Here is a 22,042-nt window from a genome sequence, read left to right on the forward strand (position 1 = left end):
ACTAAAAAATAAGTTTCTTTGATTTTCTCACCATCAACATGAATACTCCACAATCCACTGACCCAACCAACTGCTGTGGAAGATTCTGAAATTGAAATGGAATCATATCACCTACAGCAAGTTACAAAAGAATGTCCATTACTTGTAGTCCTCTCAATGACATCCCTATAAACTAACCTTGTTTTTAATTAGTATCCATGTGCCTGAAGATATTCGTTTTGTCATCTTACTGTAACAAAAACAAATAAACAAGTCTTACACATACAAATGTAAATATCCAATATGTGCTGATAATTAGGTAGAGTAAGAAAATCTTGATGTAAGCAGAGTACAAGCACAACTTCTTAAAGTAGGCATGTGTTGTTTATCAATATTAGTGTGACTGCATTTTGCATGTGAATAACTTAAATATTTAGAATATACACTTTAATTAATTAAAAAAAATTGAAATACTTAGAAACTTAAAACATAATTAATATCAACCTCATTGTTTTAAATATTACATGTACACACAAATTGGTGATCAAAGTTAGAGAACATTTATGAACACTTATTTTTTAAAAATATTGTTAATCTTCATTATTCAAAATTTGAAGGATTAGTAACTGTGGGTATTATCACTGTTGCACTACTTACAAAATAATCAAGGCACTTCAATAAAAATCTTTGATTTTGATCACTGCATTTCTGACAAAATAGACAACAGTATCCATTGACTGGTAAGATGGCATCTACCATTGATGTCTTGTGTTTTTTGCTCTGAGTGTTTACGGTCAATATGGTTTTTCAAGTTCCATTTATTAATTTGAACATTGCAAATTGGGCACCTCATTCTGACCACTGCACGCAAATGAACCTTTCCTGTGTAAACTATGGTTGTGGGTGGAGCGGTCATTGTGGCACAGGCAGTTGGTGGAGTCTCCAAGGCTGGTGGAACAGTAACTGAGGCAGTGGCAATTGATGGAGTTTCCAGGGCCGGGGGAACAGTCATTGTTACACTGGTAATTGGTCTGGTTTCCAGGGTTGAAGATGGTGCTTTGGTGGTTGAAAAAGCATTCTGTTTGTGTTTACAAACAAGCAAGTGATTTTCAAAGTCACTTCTCCTAAATATTATAGTCTGGCAGTATGGGCAGTGATAATGCTGTGATGGCCTGCAGTCTAAACCACATCTGTGGATGGCAAAACCTGAAATGTGTAACAGTATAAATTGTTATAATGTAGAATACCGAGTTAAAAGTATATGTACCAGTAGTGCACATACATTAAAAATAAACTCTCAAATGAACTTACCTTCATGGAGAACTGCCTTGTTGAAATGACTCTTCAAATGTTTTTTTAATTTTTCCAGTTTGGAGGGCTTAAAAACATTACCACTACAAAAAGGGCAATGGAACAAGGGGCAACATCTGTTGCATTGAGTCAGCAGTGGTACTGACTCTCCCAATTGAATAGTTATGTGTTTCTATAAAAATGACAAAAAAGCAGGATGGCTTTAGCAAGTTTAAATTCTGTATCTACAGTAATCACTCACAATACTAAATAACTGTTTTGATCAAGCAATCAAATTTGAATTATTTTGCGCATTTTACAATTAGCATGGTCACAAAGCAGCTTTAAATATTTCCAGGCCATAAACCCGGAGACAAAAATCTTGGTGTCAGTACCAGATTATTATTGAACAAAATAAAAAATGGTCTGTTTTGTTTTACACAAATTAAAAATAATATAGCAAGTTTAAAAAAAAAAAGGACAAGTAGGAATGTAGATTCATTGTAAATTTTACTTATTGGACTGACTAAACAAATATATTTTTCTCCTAGATTTGAAGGCTGACAGACTGTCAGAATCTCATACCACTTTGGGAGGGTTGTTCCTAAAACAGTGTGCTTTACAAACTACTCTTTTATTTCCAGCTACAGCTTTTTTTATTCTAGAGACAACAAGATATCCCACTTCCTGTAAGAGTGATTGTAAGGAATTAAAAGGTAACTCAAATATTGAGATCCTTAACTATGCAAAGTGATCCAGGTGATCACCAGTACATAATAATTCAATACGAAATACAAAATTTGCAGAAAGAAAATGTAAAGAAAGCAAAGCAAGGGTGATATATACTGTTCATATTTCCTGGTTCTTGTAAGCTCTTCAGCCACTGTATTTTGAATTAAATTAAGTCTGTTATCAGCCACAAAGCCTTACGGTGATCCATATAGAAGTAATAAAAGCACAGATAAGTTATTTAGCATCATGGAATGCTAACATAATCTAAGTTTTGCAATATTTCTTAAGTAAAATGAAGGCTACTCTAGATACATGTTTAGTATGTGTATCAAATGAAAGATCATAATTTTCACTGTAGATATACCCAAGTTTAGAATTAGTGTATTATGAGTGATAGGGGTGCCATCTACAGACATGTTACATTCAAATTGACATTTTTAGCAGCATTTGAACCAATGACTAGCAATTCTGTTTTATTAGAATTCAACAAATGACAATTTCAAGGAATCTACTTTCTACTAGGTAAACCTCTATTTTAGAACACTAAGATGGTTCATGTAGTTGATCAGATGAATATCATGGTCTAGAGTATCAAATGTGGCACTTACTGTACATGCAATACTATGGGCCTAAAAATGCAACCATGGTCAGTGGAGTGCAAATCATTGAATACTTTGACTAAAGCAATACCTGGGTAAAAATGTTACAAGAGATTACTTTTATTTGCAAAAATATAGAGAACCGCTTACCTACACCTTTCTCTAAATTTTAGAAATACAAGAAAGATTAGAAAATTGGTCTATAATTTGACAGATCACAGTTATAAAGATTTTTTTTTTAATTTAAGAAGAGGTTATTAGCCAGTATAAATAATGTAGGTACATATCCAAGATTTAAAAACTAATTTATAATACTTAAATGTGGCTTACTAAAGAGAAAGTAAAAGATCTTTCACAAATGTAGTAAGAAAATGAAGGAAGATTTAGACTTGTTAACTAATGCACCAAATTCTGAACATTCAATGTGGGCAAAGGATTTTAATTTCTCTGTTTTCTTAAAAGCAACATCATTTGACACTACTTCATTGGCTAAATAAGAAAACATAATTTAGTGGTGTAGACTTTTGAAGCTTATCCTTAGATTACTTTCTCATTTAAAGACTTAATGTTCACTTCTTAACCGAACAGGAATATGTTTATTGTTTCATTTTCATTAAAAAGTCGTGCCCACTCCAAAAAAAAGAAAAGAATTAAAAGTTAAACACTACGTTAACATTCGTTAGGAAATGAATGGATGGATGGATGCATGAATACAATTTATAAAATACAGTAATCCCTCCTCCATCGTGGGGGTTGCGTTCCAGAGTCACCCGCGAAATAAGAAAATTTGCGAAGTAGAAACCATATGTTTATATGGTTATTTTTATATTGTCATGCTTGGGTCACAGATTTGCGCAGAAACACAGGAGGTTGTAGAGAGACAGGAACGTTATTCAAATACTGCAAACAAACATTTGTCTCTTTTTCAAAAGTTTAAACTGTGCTCCATGACAAGACAGAGATGACAGTTCAGTCTCACAGTTAAAAGAATGCAAACATATCTTCCTCTTCAAAGGAGTCAGGAGCAGAGACTGTCATAAAGGCAGAGGAAAATCAATAGGGCTGTTTGGCTTTTAAGTATGCGAAGCACCGCGGCACAAAGCTGTTGAAGGCGGCAGCTCACACCCCCTCCGTCAAGAGCACAGAAAGAGAGAGAGAGACAGAGAAAAACAAGCAAGCAAAAATCAATACGTGCCCTTCGAGCTTTTAAGTATGCGAAGCACGGTGCAGCATGTCGTTTCAGGAAGCAGCTGCACAAAAGATAGCAACATGAACATAATCTTTCAGCATTTTTAGACTAGCGTCCGTATCGTCTAGGTGTGCGAACAGCCCCCCTGCTCAATCCCCCTACGTCAGGATCAGAGAAAGTCAGCGCAAGAGAAAGAGAAATGTAAGCTGGGTAGCTTCTCAGCCATCTGCCAATAGCGTCCCTTGTATGAAATCAACTGGGCAAACCAACTGAGGAAGCATGTACCAGAAATTAAAAGACCCATTGTCCGCAGAAACCCGCGAAGCAGCGAAAAATCCGCGATATATATTTAAATATGCTTACATATAAAATCCGCGATGGAGTGAAGCCGCGAAAGGCGAAGCGCGATATAGCGAGGGATTACTAGCAAAATACCCACGCTTCGCAGCGGAGAAGTAGTGTGTTAAAGAGGTTATGTAAACATATATATACATATACATATATATACAGTACATATCTACATATACACATATCTACATATACATATATATACATACATATACACATCCACATATACATATATATACAAATACAAATTTACACATCTACATATATATATACATATGTACATATATATATACACGTATATATACATATGCACATATATATGTAAACATAGACATACATACATACATACATACATACATACATTGACATATATATATATATATAGCAAAATACCCGCACTTCGCAGCGGAGAAGTAGTGTGTTAAAGAGGTTATGTAAACATATATATACATATACATATATACATATATACACATATCTACATATACATATATATATACAGTATATACATATACACATCCACATATATATACATATATATATATATACACATATCAACATATATATACACATACATATACACACATACATAAACACACACACATACATACATCCATCCATCCATCCATCCTCTTCATATATACATATATACATAGTGCGTTGTAACACGGGCTGTGATTGTTACATTGGAGGGAGACGACAAATCACAGCTTCCCGCTTTCTAATTGGGCCTGTGATTGGTGCTTTGACGGATGCCCAGATCCCACAGTATCTCCCCTTAGGAGTGGCGTTAGGCAAGTGTAATTGAATAGCGGTGCTGCAAGTTTAGCTTTACACCTGTTTTTAAGGCTTATTGACTGAAAGGGGCTTTCATGAAAAAACTTAGGGCTTTGCTACAGGATACACCCTCCACAAGTTAAGGAAGTAAAAATAAAGGTATATATTTCTGTTTTATTTAAACCTTTTAAGTTTGTATGCGGGCGGCATGGTGGCGCAGTGAAAGGTGGCAGTTAGGAGACCCGGGTTCGCTTCCCTGCATGGAGTTTGAATGTTCTCCCCGTGTCTGTCTGGGTTTCCTCCGTGTACTCCGGTTTCCTCCCACAGTCCAAAGACATGCAGGTTAGGTGCATTGGCGATTCTAAATTGTCCGTGGTGTGTGGGTGTGTGTGGGTGTGTGCGCCCTGCGGTGGGCTGGCACCTTGCCCGGGGTTTGTTTCCTGCCTTATGCCCTGTGTTGGCAGAGATTGGCTCCTGTATTTAGGATATAGCGGGTTGGATAATGGATGGATGGACATTTGTATGCATAGCCCTATTTGCCCGTTTTCATTTTTTTTCTTTCTTCAGTAATATTTCAGCAAACCCGGAGCTTGTCAGTTCAAATCCTGGTACTGACACCACTGTGTGAACCTGAGGAAGTCACTTCACCTGCCTGTGCTGCAAAAAACAAAAGTAATGTAACAAATTGTACCTCAGATGTTGCAAGTTGCTGGAATAAAGGCATAAGTAAAATAGATAAATATGTATTATACACATAGGAAGTATTAATTTATTTTCAGTCAAGTCATCTGCAGCAAACCTTTATAAATGAGGGTTTCTTCTTCATTGAGGTTTTCTCTTGGAGAGCTTTTTTCATTTCATTGAAAATTAAAGCAGCAGCTGCCAAAATATGTAGCTTTCTTATTAATTTTTCAACATTGTGTAAAATAACTTTATAAAGTAACATAAAAGGTTTAAATACTGGTTATCCTTTTACACTAAAATATTACTAAAGAGATACAAAAAAAGTGAAATGCATATGTTGTTTTTCTTTAAGGAGATTAAATATTACTGAAGAAAGAAAAAAAAAACTAAAACAGCCAAATGGGGCTATGCATACGAACTTAAAAGGTTTAAATAAAACAGAAATATACACCTTTATTTTTACTTCCTTAACTTGTGGAGGGTGTATCCTGTAGCAAAGCCCTAACTTTTTTCGTGAAAGCCCGTTTCAGTCAGTAAGTTTTAAAAACAGGTGTAAAGATATTGACAATAAGCTACGCAAACCCACCAAGACATGCAATCGTTTAAATCAAGGCGCAAATCGAAAAACACTATCCCATATTATTAGTTAACGATTAAGACATTTCTATATGTATTGTAAGCATACAATACAACTGATAATATGTTGCACTTATTTATCTGGTGTACCGACATTTTTGCGCGTTTAACGGCTGAAATCTAACGTGGTTTGTGCCCTTCAGAATGAAAACAGTTAGCATTTACCTTTTTAATAAAAGGCGAGCTTTTAAGCCTGAGAAATCACCCCGTAAATGCACACGTTTAATTGCACATGTGTTAATATGTATGCTTACACAGTATTAAAAGACACTCAAAAATTAACGTCATTTACCTTTGTTCCCACATTTGACTCGTGCTGTAAATCTTTTCCTTGTTTTTAGTTCACGTGATTACGTAGTAGGCGTGATGATGCGATAGAGTATATGGACAAAAAACAGGTTCCAGTTATGACCATTACGCGTAAAATTTCAAAATGAAACCTGCCTAACTTTTGTAAGTAAGCTGTAAGGAATGAGCCTGCCAAATTTCAGCCTTCTACCTACACGGGAAGTTGGAGAATTAGTGATGAGTCAGTCAGTCAGTCATTCAGTCAGTCAGTGAGTCAGTGAGGGCTTTGCCTTTTATTAGTATAGATATAACAAACAATAAAACTGAACTTAAAAGATCTTAATTTAAGTTAAATATCGTCTTAAAGTACTGGGAATTTTACGTTCATCAAGAACATAGACTGAACTTTGGGCAAAATGCATTTTTATCGTATTTTGCTGACAATGCAACATTAAGTGTCGATTTCCCCAGTTTTTACTAGGCAAACCATCGTAACCAGTGTTGCAGTCATTAACAATTAGCTCGCCAGCCAAAGATTACATACATGTAAATGTAACGTTACCTTTTCAAACTGTTCTGAAAAATGTTTTGCAAAATGTACAGTTTTTAATTATAATTAAGAATAACAGTAATAATAATAATAACAATACCGTGCTGTTTTCTGTCATATTTTGTTTGTGCTTGAAAATGCTGCGCTCGTGCTAAAAACTGAGACTTGTTGTGCTTTGCCTACAAATGGTAACGTCATTTCCAGGTCTAAAACTGTGGGTCTGAAACTGTGGTGATGTATGGTGCTGTGGCTCTGCAAGTGGATACTTCTCCTTCATACTGTTTCAGTCATTTTACAAATGTTGGTAAATATAGTCGTCTGTAGGTGGTGCTCTTGAGGTGAAACCAAACCCTAAGATGACTCAGAAGATCAGAGTAAACATAAGAAAAGGGCTTACTGTTACAAAAATAATATATCACAGAAGATTACAGGGAAATATAGATGCAAACAATAATTTTATGTTCATAATAAGAAAGACAAAATTAACCTGTAGCTCACTGGGCATGACAAATCAAGGTTTTTTAGAGTGGCTAGTCCAGTTTTTGTGCATCATTACAGACACTCCTTCCATCTTCTATCCTTCCTCTGGCCTCTCTTCATTTTGCTTGCTGAACCATCTTCCTTATGAAACCTCCCTACCTCAGACCTTACTGATCTGGTCATCAGAAGGAGCTTTTAAACCCTGGCCAGTGAATTCTTCTGATGCAAGCTCAAAGATTTCTTACAGGGTAAGGAAGACCCATCGAAATTCCTTGAATCGTCTTCCTGGAACTCCACCTAATTTACATTAGGAAGCCCCCTTTAGGTTTGTGAGACTTCTAATGTACAGTTTGTGGATGCCTGCTGTCCTCAATCCACATTTATATCTCTGGAGTAATTAACTCCTGGGCTGTGTTCGTTAAGGGTGCAGCATTCTCTAGTTGATTCTCTAGTATCACTGCAATCTTGCCAGTGAAAATGCACTCACCAAAAACAGAATTTTACATGCTGCCTCCTGTCTGAACATACACAATTTACAAAGGCAATTTACAATTTACAGAGACAGCCCTGGTCAGAATCACCAATGACCTCCTGAAGGCCGCTGACCATGGCTCTCCATCACTCCTTATCCTTCTGGATCTCACAGCTGCATTTGATACAGTAGACCATAATATTCTTCTCCATCGTCACCACTATATAATTGGACTTTCTGGCACTGCTCTGGAGTGGTTTGAGTCCTATCTCACAGATAGGGCTGATTATGTGGCCCTGGGGGATGCTAAATCTCGTACCCACACTGTCACCTTTGGGGTCCCACAAGGATCAGTCCTTGGGCCGACCCTTTTCAACATCTATATGCTACACCTTGGTCACATCATCGGCAGGCATGAGATTTCATTCCACTGTTATGCCGATGATGTGCAGCTCTATGTGAGACTGGATTCGACCTCCCTTACACCTCCATTTTCTCTTTCCTCTTACTTGGATGAGATTTAGGCTTGGATGTCCAAGAACTTCCTCAAGCTGAACTGCACCAAAACTAAAGCTCTTTTAATTGGTACCCCCCCATCAACTTCGTTCCTCCGTAAATTGTATTTCCTTTTCTGACCGTACCATTGCCCTCTCCCCCTCAGTTACAAATTTGGGTGTTAAGTTAGACTCCCATCTGTAATTTGATACACATGTCCATCACCTTTGTAAAATTGCATTCCTTCATCTCCGAAATATAGCCAAACTCTGTCCCTGCCTCTCCCTCTGTGATGCTGAAAAGCTGGTTCATGCCTTTGTCTCCTCCAGGCTGGACTATTGTAATGCACTCCTCATCGGGATACCCAACAAGAGCCTTCAAAAGCTACAACAAATTCAAAATACTGCTGCATGGATCCTGATGAGGGTGTGGAAATGTGAGCGTATTTCACCAATCCTTCGGTCACTTCATTGGCTCCCTATCCATCTCCGTATTGAATATAAACTTTGCTTACTCAGCAGTGTATGAATGGAAATGTTCCACATTATCTTAAGGAACTACTTATATTACAATCCACTACAAGAAATCTCCATTTTGCAAATACCTACTGCCTTCGCCCCCCTATGACCAAACTTCATACAATGGGTGACTGAGCCTTTGCAGTAGCTGCTCCACGGCTCTGGAATGCCCTACCAGAGAGCCTGAGAACACAGCAGATTGTGGGCTGTTTTAAAAAACAGCTAAAGACTTTTCTATTTAGGAAAGCATATTAACAAGAATGCTACTATTTATTGTTGTTTTATCTCTGTTTTTAACTTGTATTGCCTTTGTTTAAACTTTTTATGTAGCACTTTGAGATTTACTACAAGTGTAAAGTGCCCTATAAATAAAATGCATTATTATTATTATAATTATTAAAGGTAAAGCAAAAAATACAGGCCATTTGAAAATTTTGCAGTTACCTCAATAGATAGAAGCTGACACTGTTATGTATTGAAATAAATGTAATAATGATTGGTAGTATTCCCAGGCAGCAGGGGGCACCACAGTGGGGTTAAGAGATATCTTGGACAAGTGGTTAAGGAAAACGTTCTTAGTAAAAGACTACTGTGCAGTTAACATAACTTCTGGCCTCAGTGTCTATCATTGAATATCTGCCGTCATCAGCCTCAAATTACCTAACATAACAGACACAATATAACAGGTTCACTATGACTTATGGGTAGTATGAACATGCTGAAGGATGTTGTGCAGATCGGTAGCCTGTTTTTGTACCCATCTTGCACAAACTTTATGGTACCCCAAATCATCATACATGCATGTGAAGATCCATAGCTGAAATCTAAATGTGCAATAAATGCAGACAATGTAATCCATCGATCTTCTCTGATGAAGTCATTTGCCATATCAATGTGGACTTGTGTGCACAATGTTGATGGTTGACCAGATTGAGCTTCATCAGTTACACTTGTTCTTCCCACTTTAAACCTGTCTACCCATTCATAAACTTTTCATTGAGTCATGCTGTTTTCACTTTTTGTACTGAGCCAACATCCTTTCTTGAATTTCAGCAGGATTCACTTCCTCTGCCCAAGAATATCTCACTACAGTGTGTTGTTCAGCAATGGTGCAATCCTGCAGAGCAGTGTCCATGTTCAACTGACCTTGACTTCAAGTAGACTAACAGCAGAGTGCTGCACTGTGTGTGTTTGAACTGCCCATTAACCATCAGAAAAGTGGTGTGTTGCATCAGCTTCTATCCTTTGATGTTACTACAAAATTTTCAAATTGCCTTTACATTTTGATCTACCCTCTGAGAGACGTTCACTACCCCTAGCACTGCCATCATTGTCCCATGTGAGAAAAACTTGTACTTTCCACAATTTCATTTAAGCATTCTTTTACTGTTACCATTCCTTTTTGTCTTCTGTGTGCAAAACACATCTACTCAACTTCTCAGTACTTCCACCACCTGACCTGAACTTCCTATCAGCAGAAATGATAAGCTAGTCTTACAAAAATCAAAACTGCAGGTTTTTAAGCTAATTCAGTTATTTCAAAATGTTTTAATGAATAATAATATTTACTTTCATTAAACAAAGGTGGGGCGGCATGGTGGCGCAGTGGGTAGTGCTGCTGCCTCGCAGTTGGGAGATCTGGGGACCTGGGTTCGATTCCCGGGTCCTCCCTGCGTGGAGTTTGCATGTTCTCCCCGTGTCTGCGTGGGTTTCCTCCGGGCGCTCCGGTTTCCTCCCACATTCCAAAGACATGCAGGTTAGGTGGATTGGCGATTCTAAATTGGCCTGGGTGTGTTTGTGTGTGTCCTGGGGTGGGTTGGCACCCTGCCCAGGATTGTTTCCTGCCTTGTGCCCTGTGTTGGCTGGGATTGGCTCCAGCAGACCCCCGTGACCCTGTGTTCGGATTCAGCGGGTTGGAAAATGGATGGATGGATGGATGGATAAACAAAGGTGTCAAAATTATTGTGTACCTTATGGTATCACTGTTACTTGACAAAAACTATCCATCCATCCCGCTATATCCTAACTACAGGGTCACGGGGGTCTGCTGGAGCCAATCCCAGGAAACAAACCCACACACATACTACACTCTAGGGACAATTTAGGATCGCCAATGCACCTAACCTGCATGTCTTTGGACTGTGGGAGGAAACCGGAGCACCCGGAGGAAACCCACGCAGACACAGGGAGAACATGCAAACTCCACGCAGGGAGGACCTGGGAAGCGAACCCAGGTCTTCTAATTGTGAGGCAGCGGCACTACCGCTGCACCACCATGCTGCCCCGACACAAACTCCTCAATGTCATTTTCATATAAATTTTATATGCTGCAAAGCACAGTGGTATGATCGTGGACCATTCCTCAGTGCAGCAGTTTTTTTAAAATCTTTGATATCGATGTCTACAAAAATGGATTAATCTCTAAATATCAGTAGGATTTAATTATAGATAATGAGATAGTCATGGCAAAAGTTTAATTTTTATTTTAAGAATTTCTTTATTAATTTTGAGCTATATTTAGAATATATATTTAGGATGTGTATATATATATATATATATATATATATATATATATATATATATATATATATATATATATATATATATATATATATATATTGTGAGCTGGGGGGCTGAACGCACCCCTACAGGATACAGACACTCCTCTATAAAACGCCGAAAGACTGAGAGGGAACTGTCATCTCTGTCTTGTCAAAGAGCATGTTTAAACTTTTGAAAAAGAGACAAGTATTCTTTTGCAGTGTTTGAATAAAGTTCCTGTCTCTACAACTGCCTGTGTTTCTGTGCAAATCTGTGACCCAAGCGTGACAATATATTGTTAGAAAAATGACCAACAGACATCATAAATGTTTGGGGCAACCACCCGTATAATATGCCCTGGCTGCAAAAAAGTTGAAATTGAAGAAGGTTGTTCACAAGGCTGAATCCAAAACAGAACGTAATATGTTGATGTAAGATGGCAACTTTAAAGGCGGAGGAAGTGATGTCATCGATGCCTGAACCGGAAGTGACATCTTCATGGACCGGAAGTGACATCAACACAGGCATTGGGACTGGAAGTGACGTCATTACAGGCACCGTAGCCAAAAGTGACGTCTTCAAGAGCACTGAAGCCAGAAGTGACATCTTCAGAGGACTGCAAAATTTCCCAAGAATGGTCTGCAAGGAACTGAGTGAGACAGTCAGCACACCCCGCAGCCCCCTGGTCTGGTGTAGAATTACAATTGCTCAAGCCCTTTAGCTGCCCCCTACTCGCACGTGTGTGACTATATATAGTCACAATATATATATATTGTGGAACGAGCCCCGGACACAGACAGGTAAACATGGTATTTAAGCACCACCACTTGTTTATTTTACAAGTTCTATTTACAATAAAGTGCCACACAACCCACAGACTCCCCCAAAGTCCAGGCCTCTCTCACTCTGCCTCACTCTCTTCAGGCCGCCTCCACTCCTCTCCTTCAAGCTCTGTCCTTCTCCTCACCCGACTCCAGCCTTGAATGAAGAGAGGCGGCCCCTTTTATAATCACCCGGATGTGCTCCAGGTGCTTCCAGGCAATCTTCCACCAGAACTCCCCAGTGTGGCGGAAGTGCTGGCTGTGTACCCGGAAGCACTCTGGGTGTTCCCGATCCTCTTCCCCACAGCACTTCCAGGTGTGGCGGAAGTGCTGAGGTCCAGGACTCCGCATTGGGGCGCCCCCTGGCAGTGACCATGGGCCCCAACAGGGTTGAGGGTTGAGCTTCACAGCTCTGTACCCATGGTCCCCAAAGCAAGCCCTCCTCCGGTCCTCCTGGGCATCCCGGCTGGGTACCACCCCCAGCCGTGTGCCACTATATATATATATATATATAGTTTTACTGTCAAATAAATGCAAAGAGTACACGACACGTGTTTCGCCCTCATTCTGGGCTCATCAGGTGTACACACTCCACTGCACTCCCTCTCGGGAATTGAACCTCGGACGTCAGCGTCAGAGGCGATGTCCCTAACGTTGCGCCACGGCGTGTGGTTCATTTATTTGACAGCATGTAGATCGGGGTAATTACATTCACGGCATTCGAAGTCTGTGTCACAATCTGTTAGTGTGGGTGGTTACCTACCAGGTAACGCTTTGTGGTTGGCCAGCAATCTGCTAACATCCGCCACGGTGCCCTCAGTTTGTGAAGAGCAGATCATAGAATGGTTGCAATAGTTTTACTGTCAAATAAATGCAAAGAGTACACGACACGTGTTTCGCCCTCATTCTGGGCTCATCAGGTGTACACACTCCACTGCACTCCCTCTCGGGAATCGAACCTCGGACGTCAGCGTCAGAGGCAATGCCCCTAACGTTGCGCCACGGCGTGTGGTTCGTTTATTTGACAGCATGTAGATCGGGGTAATTACATTCACGGCATTCGAAGTCTGTGTCACAATCTGTTAGTGTGGCGCAACGTTAGGGGCATCGCCTCTGACGCTGACGTCCGAGGTTCGATTCCCGAGAGGGAGTGCAGTGGAGTGTGTACACCTGATGAGCCCAGAATGAGGGCGAAACACGTGTCGTGTACTCTTTGCATTTATTTGACAGTAAAACTATTGCAACCATTCTATGATCTGCTCTTCACAAACTGAGGGCACCGTGGCGGATGTTAGCAGATTGCTGGCCAACCACAAAGCGTTACCTGGTAGGTAACCACCCACACTAACAGATTGTGACACAGACTTCGAATGCCGTGAATATATATATATATATATATATATATATATATATATATATATATATATATATATATATATATATCTATATATATATATATATATATATATATAGTGAAATGATTAGACTCGACACACTTAAAAAGGTCTTGGGCAGCCACCCATATAATTTCCCTGGCTGCAAATGGGTTTTGGAAATAGCACTAATATGCATCGGTTGGAGTCTGCAACAGAACTGTTGAAAGGTTGATAATATGGCGGCTTTAAATGCCAAGGCCAGAAGTGATGTCATAAACCGGAAGTGATGTACTTCTGGGCGTCAGAACCAGATGTGATGTATTTCTGGCCGGCAGAATCGGAAGTGATGTCTTCAAGGTCGAATCAGATAAGTTTTCCCGCTTTTGGTCTGCTGATACAACAGAAGAAGGTTTAGCGCACCCCGCCACTCCTTGGCCTGGCATGGAATTACCTTCATTTGGTACATACAGCTCCCTCCTACTCGCACATGTGTGACAATATATATATCTTAATATATAAACATCTGCGTATAGAAGTGTGTGTGTCTGTTCAGCTCAGAAGTGCGAGGCGGCCCGGAAGCGCAAGTCTACAGCATGAAGCTCAAAGAGCTGGCAAGGCGGTCCCAAGTTAAACAGAAGAAAGAAGTACGAGGCTACAGCATGAAGCTGAAAGAAAGCAACTCCATCACCAAAGTGAAACCGGCAGCGAAAGACAAATCTGCTTAACCGCTAATACACAAGCGAGGCAAGCACATTGGCAAAACGAAACCTCCAAGGAGACAGAAACTCACTTAGCTTCTGATAGACAAAGGGGGTGAGCACATACGCAAAATGAAACCGCCGACTCTGCTTTTCAATTTTTTTCTGATGATTTCAATAGTTTTATTTAACAGCATATATATGTAAAAATAACAGAGAAATGGTTAGCACACCCCGCCACCCTCTGGCCTGGCATGCAATTACCATCTGTTGGTACTTTTAGCTGCCTCCATATGTGTGACACAAAAAGCCCAGACACATCAGATTGGGTGTTCTTGCCCGAGAGGTTGTGACACAGAGAAAGGGCAGTGGCATTGGCTTGCGGGACACCCCCATGAAAAACAACCAAAAAATTTTATGGCTATAGGTCGAAGAACCACCTTGTGACTGTGTAAAGCCATCCACTGTAAAGGTGCATGAGCTGTTAGCAGGGTAAACTCGCAACCCAAGAGGTAGTACTTCAGCTGAGTAATCACCCATTTAATCGCCAAGGCCTCCCACTCCACGGCGTCTCTCAGTCCAGCACCTGGTCTCTCGGTCCAGCAGTTTCCGTCTCAGAAATATGACAGGGTGTTCAACACCACAGACACTTTGGCTCAACATGGCTTCAAGACCTGTGTCCGAAGCGTCCGTCTCAAGGATGAAAGACAAAGAAAAGTTAGGAACCTTCAAAACTGGAGCTGTAAGGGACTGTTTTAAGTCAGAGAGATGGTGAGATTGGTGAAGGGCGCCACTCTCAGAGAAACGGGGTACAAACTGGCGATAGTAGCCAGCCAATCCAAGAAAGGCTTAGATCTGCTTCTAGGTAATCGGATGGGGCCATTTCAATATCTAATCAACTTTGGAACACTGTGGTTGTACCGTACCCCGGACCACTAGGTAGCCTAAATATTTGGCTTCGATTAATCCAAAGAAGCATTTCTTTGGGTTAATTTGAAGACCGACTTCCCCTAATGACCATAACACAGCTTGTACCTGCTGTAGGTGTTCCTTCCAAGTGCTGGAATCGATGATTACATCATCCAGGTAGGCAGCACTATAATAGTTATGATGATGGAGCACTTTGTCCACCAGACGCTGAAAAGTCGCGGGTGCCCCATGCAACTGAAATGGAATGACACGATACTGCCAGTGCCCACTAGGGGTGTTAAACGCAGTCTTTTCCTTTGTGGAGTCCGTTAAAGGAACCTGCCAGACGGAAGTCATTGCAAAACCTTCAACTCCCATCCGGCTCTGCAACCAGTACAATAGGACTGGACCAGGGACTAAAACATTCCTCTGTCACATCTAGTTCCAGCATTTGTTTGATCTCTAGCTCCACCTCTACTGTTTTTGCTTCAGGAAGCCGAAATGGGCATTCTTGGACTATCACTCCGGGCTCTGTCACAATGTCATACATAATCAGGAAGGTTCGTCTGGGTTTCTCGCTCACTACCTCCGGGACAGATAGGTTAACTGTTTCCAGCTCTCGTTGTTGATGGGTGGTCAGATTAGGGCCGAAGTTAAGGTCTAATTTATGAGCAAAGAGTGAGCAGGGCTGTCCGGAGGAGGGATCAAGGTCCCTCTCCTTCCATGGTTTCAGCAGATTTACAAGATAAACCCTTTCACTCAGTCGAAGATTTGGTTGTTTTACCAAATTTTCAATGAGCCCCTTCCTCTCCTTAACTTCGTAAGTGCCTTACCAATGTGCCAGTGGTTTAGAGTGAGAGGTAGGAACAAGGACCATGACCCAATCTCCCAGGTAGAAATCTTGCAGAGACGTGCCACCTGAGCTGCTTGCGCCTTCTCCATGTGATATTTGAGAATAGGTCGGATTTTAGCAAATCTATCGTGTAATTCCGGGATATATTCTAATATATTTGTTGACAGGAGAGCCTCTTCCTCCCAACCTTCTTTTTGGATATCTAATATGCCCTGGGGCTGTCATCCATTGAATAATTCAAATGGTGAGAATGTCAATCAACATCAATATAAATTTAACTTGTTACTGAACATGCAAATACACAACACTCCTTTCCCCCAGTTTTACATATCTTTGTAACGTTTTGGCCTAACAAGAGCTCTACGGGACCTTAGTGACACCATAGGCTGCGGGGTCACTACTATATCATTATCTGTAGTAGATTCAGAAGAAGTTGGTATTTCTGGGCTACCAGGAGGCTGCTGAACAGTGGTAGCTGGCTGCTGCATTGACTCTGCTTCGGGCACTGGCCCTTCATCCATCATTCGCTGATCAACATGGCGACGTCAAATGTGTCCATCTTCTGTTTGCACACGGTAAGACACAGGGCCAGTTGCCTCTTGCACTACTGATGGCATCCATCGTGGTTCTCCTACAAAATTGCGTGTTGTGACAGATAGGGGGCGCTATTGCTCCCTTGAACCCTCAGATCAGACGCCAGACACCAGATAAAAGTCCAAATATTGTGGTGGATGGCCGGCTTCATATTCCGGTCCGCACCCCCAGGCTGCCAGGAGGAGCTCTCTTGACAGCATGGACGGGCCCCGAATTCCAGCAGGGCCTCATGGACTATGTAGTTTTTACACACAGTCCTGCTGGATACCTTGGGGACCACTGGGAGTCGCTGTAGGGAGGCCCGTGGACTCATACATGCCTTATAACCCGGAAGTGCGTCATAATCCAGTGACAGGAAGAAACAATGTGCTTCCGGGGTGAAGATAAGGACTGTTTACCCTGACCCGGAAGGAATAAGGACTTGTGGACTGTTGGGCAGGAACACCTCTGGGTCAGGGAGTATAAAGGTCTCTGGGAAAGCCCAGTACACTGAGCTGAGCTGGGAGGTAGGGTGGCTAAGTGTCTGGGAGAGGAGGAGAGAGAGTATTCTGATTAGTAGAGAGTTGATTTATTGTATGAGTAGTGTGGAGTGGAGGGTGCTTGGTGCACTGTATTATAACAAAATAAATAATTGTTATACTTTTACCTGCTGTTTGGAGTGGTACCTGAGGGTTCAAGAGGTGGATCGATACCTCAACTGCAACAATATAATATTTATTTGAACCATAATGTGCACAAAGCACCCTCTACTCCACTATACTCATAAATCAACACAATACTCAATACAATACACAATCCTCCACTCCCTGGTGCTTATTCACCCTGCCTCCCAAGTCAGCTCCCCATGGGATCTCCCACAGTCCTTTATATAGTTCATGACCTGGAAGTGCTTCTGATCCCTCAGTCCATGTGATTATTCAGCACTTCCGGGTCAGGTGAAAACTTCTCTTCTTCATCCCGGAAGTACGTCATTACCTCTGTCGCCGTGACTAAGATGTACTTCTGGGTTACAGGTAAAACCGAAGTCTCTGGGCCTTCCTGCAGCGTCCCCTGAAGGCCCCCATGGTATCCAGCAGGGCTGTGATGAAAAACTCCACTGTCCATGATGCCCTGCTGGAACTCGGGGCACCTCTATGTTGCAAGCAGGGCTCCACCTTGCGGTCTGGGGGTATTGGCCGGGATAAAAAGGCCAGTCATATCCCACAGTGCATATACAGTACTGTCTGTAAGGGTCGAAATTGCCTAAACACACCCCCCTGCTTTTGTGCTAGCTCCTCTTGCTTCGTATGCATGTCAGCTTGAAAGTCTGGGTGAAGGCGATCAAGTGCAGCGGTCAGTCATCTTTTCATTAGCAATTCTGCAGGACTCTTTCCTATGGAAGAGTTGGGCATGGTGTGCTGAGATAGCAAAAATCTTGCAAGGTGTGTTTGCCAATTACCAGCTATGATTCTCTGTAGAGCATCCTTTGTTGTCTGTACCATTTGCTCTGCTTGCCCATTTGAGGACGGATGATAGGGGGGCGTTGTCACATGCCGGATCCCATTTCTTTCTGTGAGCTCTTTGAATTCAGCAGATGTAAATGCCGCACCGTTGTCTGAGACAATAATATCTGGCAATCCATGTGTAGCAAAGATGGCAGCATTTGCAGACATGGACAGTAGAAGAGACACCTCCAGCCACTTGGAATGGGAATCTACCAAAATAAAGAATACCTTTCCTTGAAATGGTCCAGCAAAATCAATGCGGATCCAAGACCAAGCCTTAGCTGGCTATTCCCAGGGGTGAAGTGGTGCCATGGATGGTGCATGCCGTGACTGTTGACATGTTGTACAACACTTTACAGTTTTCTCTATTTGTCTGTCCATTCCTGGCCACCATACATAACTTCTAGCCAGAGCCTTCATGTGGACTATGCCAGGGTGGGAGTCATGAAGTAGTTTAAGTACATCCTCCCGTGGTAGAACAGGTACTACAATGCGACTACCCCATAAAACACAACCCTTGTGAGTTGAGAGTTCATTACGTCTATTGGCAAAGAGTATGAAATCATCACCTGGGACTTCATGGGGCCAGCCATGCAAAAGCCAGTGCAGCACATGAGACAGAACTGGATCCTTCTGAGTAAGTGCAGCAATTTGGTTAGCATGAATAGGTGCATTAGGCACAGACTCCAAGAGCAGGACTTCAAGAGGAAGTGGTGTATCAGCCATAGGATATGCTATAGGCAAGTGGCTTAAGGCATCGGCGGTTGTCAACTCTTTTCCTGGTCTGTAGCACAACTGATAGTTACATGCACCCAACAAGAGATGCCAGCGAAGCATACAAGGTGACAAGATCTGTGGCATGGGTTTAGAATGATGTAGGAGACCAAGGAGCGGCTTGTGGTCTGTGCAAATTGTAAACTGGCGTCCCTGCAAGAACTGATGAATTTTTTTTACACCAAAAATAACACCAAGAGCCTCCTTATCTATTTGAGCATAATTGCGTTCAGTGACCGACAGTGTCCGTGAAGCAAAACTAATTGGGGACTCCATATCATCAGGCTCTACATGGCTCAGTACAGCTCCAAGGCCATAAGGAGTGGCATCACATACCAATACAAAAGGCTTCTTAACATAGTGCACAAGCAGTCCATCTGCTTTGAGCAGTGCTTTTGCCTGCTTATACAGTAAGCTGTGTCATGGGCAGCAGCCCAGTGCCATGCCATTGAGTTGTCAAGAAGTCTGTGTAGTGGTTCCAGAATGGTGGCCTTGTTTGGAAGGAAACAACTGTAAAAATTCAAAAGTCCCAGAAATGTGTGAAGCTGTGTCTTGTTGCGGGGAGCTGGTGCATTCATGATACCTTCCACCTTCTCACTGGTGGGGATGGATGCCCTCTTTATCTACTCTGAATCTGAGAAACTCCACTTCCGTAGCAGCAAAAACACATTTGTCCTTTTGAAGTATAAGTCCAACTTCAGAGATTCGATATAACACTTTCTCCAAATGTGCATTGTGCTCCTCTGGAGTTTTCCCAGTGATTAAAATGTCATCCAGGTATGGCTGTACACCTGGAATACCTGCCAGCAGAGTATCCATAAAACGATGGAAAATGGCAACAGCTGTAGAGACCCCAAATTGCAGCCGTTGAGCACGGTACAGCCTCCTGTGCATATTAATTGTTAACAGCTCAGCTGAAGGTTCATCAAGAACTAGCTGCTGGTAGGCTTGTTTAAGGTCTAATTTAGTAAAAATGACACCCCCTGCCAGTGTGGAGAACATCTCTGCAACAGTTGGTAAGGGATAAACATCAGGTTTTACTGCTGTATTAACAGTACAGATTCTTAAACTTCCATCCCTTTTTGTGACAGGGACAATGGGTGTTGCCCATTTTGAGTGTCACACTGGTACAAAAATGCCTTGCTCAACCAGATCATCTAATGCCTCATCAATCCTCTGCTTAAGAGCAAAAGGTACAGGGCAAGCCTTAAAGAATTTTGGTGAAACTGTAGGGTCCACTTCAATTGAAATGGGTGGTCCTCTACATGCGCCTATTTTCTGGAACACTTCTGCATACCTTTCCAGGAGAGCTGTCACATGGTGCTGCTGAATTATGTGCACCCGTGTTAATTCTATTTCAAGTGTTTCAAACCAGTCTCGTCCTAACAAGCTAGTACCCTGGCCCCGAACAACAAGAAGTGATAAGGTGATCTTTTTATGGAGATACTCAACCTGAACTTTGATCTTATCTAGCACTTGGAGTGGGGCCTGAGACCACTGCCGCAATATACCATCTGTACGTACCAGTGGAGGTGGGTTATTTGGCCACAGCTTTTTGTAAGTATCATCGCTAATTAAACTACAGGCTGATCCAGAATCAACTTCCATTCTTAGTTGCTGGCCATTCAATGAAACTGTAGTCTTACAGTGCATCTGGAAAGTATTCACAGTACATCACTTTTTCCACATTTTGTTATGTTACAGCCTTATTCCAAAATGGATTAAATTCATTTTTTTCCTCAGAATTCTACACATAACACCCCATAATGACAATGTGAAAAAAGTTTACTTGAGGTTTTTGCAAATTTATTAAAAATAAAAAAACTGAGAAATCCCATGTACATAAGTAATCACAGCCTTTGCTCAATACTTTGTCGATGCACCTTTGGCAGCAATTACAGCCTCAAGTCTTTTTGAATATGATGGCACAAGCTTGGCACACCTATCCTTGGCCAGTTTCGCCCATTCCTCTTTGCAGCACCTCTCAAGCTCCATCAGGTTGGATGGGAAGCGTCGGTGCACAGCCATTTTAAGATCTCTCCAGAGATGTTCAATCGGATTCAAGTCTGGGCTCTGGCTGGGCCACTCAAGTACATTCACAGAGTTGTCCTGAAGCCACTCCTTTGATATCTTGGCTGTGTGCTTAGGGTCGTTGTCCTGCTGAAAGATGAACCGTCACCCCAGTCTGAGGTCAAGAGCGCTCTGGAGCAGGTTTTCATCCAAGATGTCTCTGTACATTGCTGCAGTCACCTTTCCCTTTATCCTGACTAGTCTCCCAGTTCCTGCCGCTAAAAAACATCCCCACAGCATGATGCTGCCACCACCATGCTTCACTGTAGGGATGGTATTGGCCTGGTGATGAGCGGTGCCTGGTTTCCTCCAAACATGACGCCTGGTATTCACACCAAAGAGTTCAATCTTTGTGTTATCAGACCAGAGAATTTTCTTTGTCATGGTCTGAGAGTCCTTCAGGTGCCTTTTGGCAAACTCCAGGTGGGCTGCCATGTGCCTTTTACTAAGGAGTGGCTTCCGTCGGGCCACTCTACCATACAGGCCTGATTGGTGGATTGCTGCAGAGATGGTTGTCCTTCTGGAAGGTTCTCCTCTCTCCACAGTGGACCTCTGGAGATCTGACAGTGTGACCATCGGGTTCTTGGTCACCTCCCTGACTAAGGCCCTTCTCCCCTGATTGCTCAGTTTACATGGCCGGCCAGCTCTAGGAAGAGTCCTGGTGGTTTCGAACTTCTTCCACTTACGGATGAAGGAGGCCACTGTGCTCATTGGGACCTTCAAAGCAGCAGAAATTTTTCTGTAACCTTCCCCAGATTTGTGCCTCGAGGCAATCCTGTCTCGGAGGTCTACAGACAATTCCTTTGACTTCATGCTTGGTTTGTGCTCTGACATGAACTGTCAACTGTGGGACCTTATATAGACAGGTGTGTGCCTTTCCAAATC

General features: G+C 41.8%; 1 protein-coding gene and 1 pseudogene across 1 annotated transcript in view; both read right to left on the reverse strand.

Moving 5' to 3' along the window:
* The window catches only part of LOC114652016 (multimerin-1-like), a 627,482-nt gene that overhangs the window by 378,931 nt on the left and 226,509 nt on the right, over window positions 1-22,042 (reverse strand). The window lies entirely within an intron of this gene.
* Window positions 18,023-20,730, reverse strand: LOC127528012 (uncharacterized protein K02A2.6-like; annotated as a pseudogene).

The sequence above is a fragment of the Erpetoichthys calabaricus genome, chromosome 5 (genome assembly GCF_900747795.2).
Source record: "Erpetoichthys calabaricus chromosome 5, fErpCal1.3, whole genome shotgun sequence".
Lineage (NCBI taxonomy): Eukaryota > Metazoa > Chordata > Cladistia > Polypteriformes > Polypteridae > Erpetoichthys > Erpetoichthys calabaricus.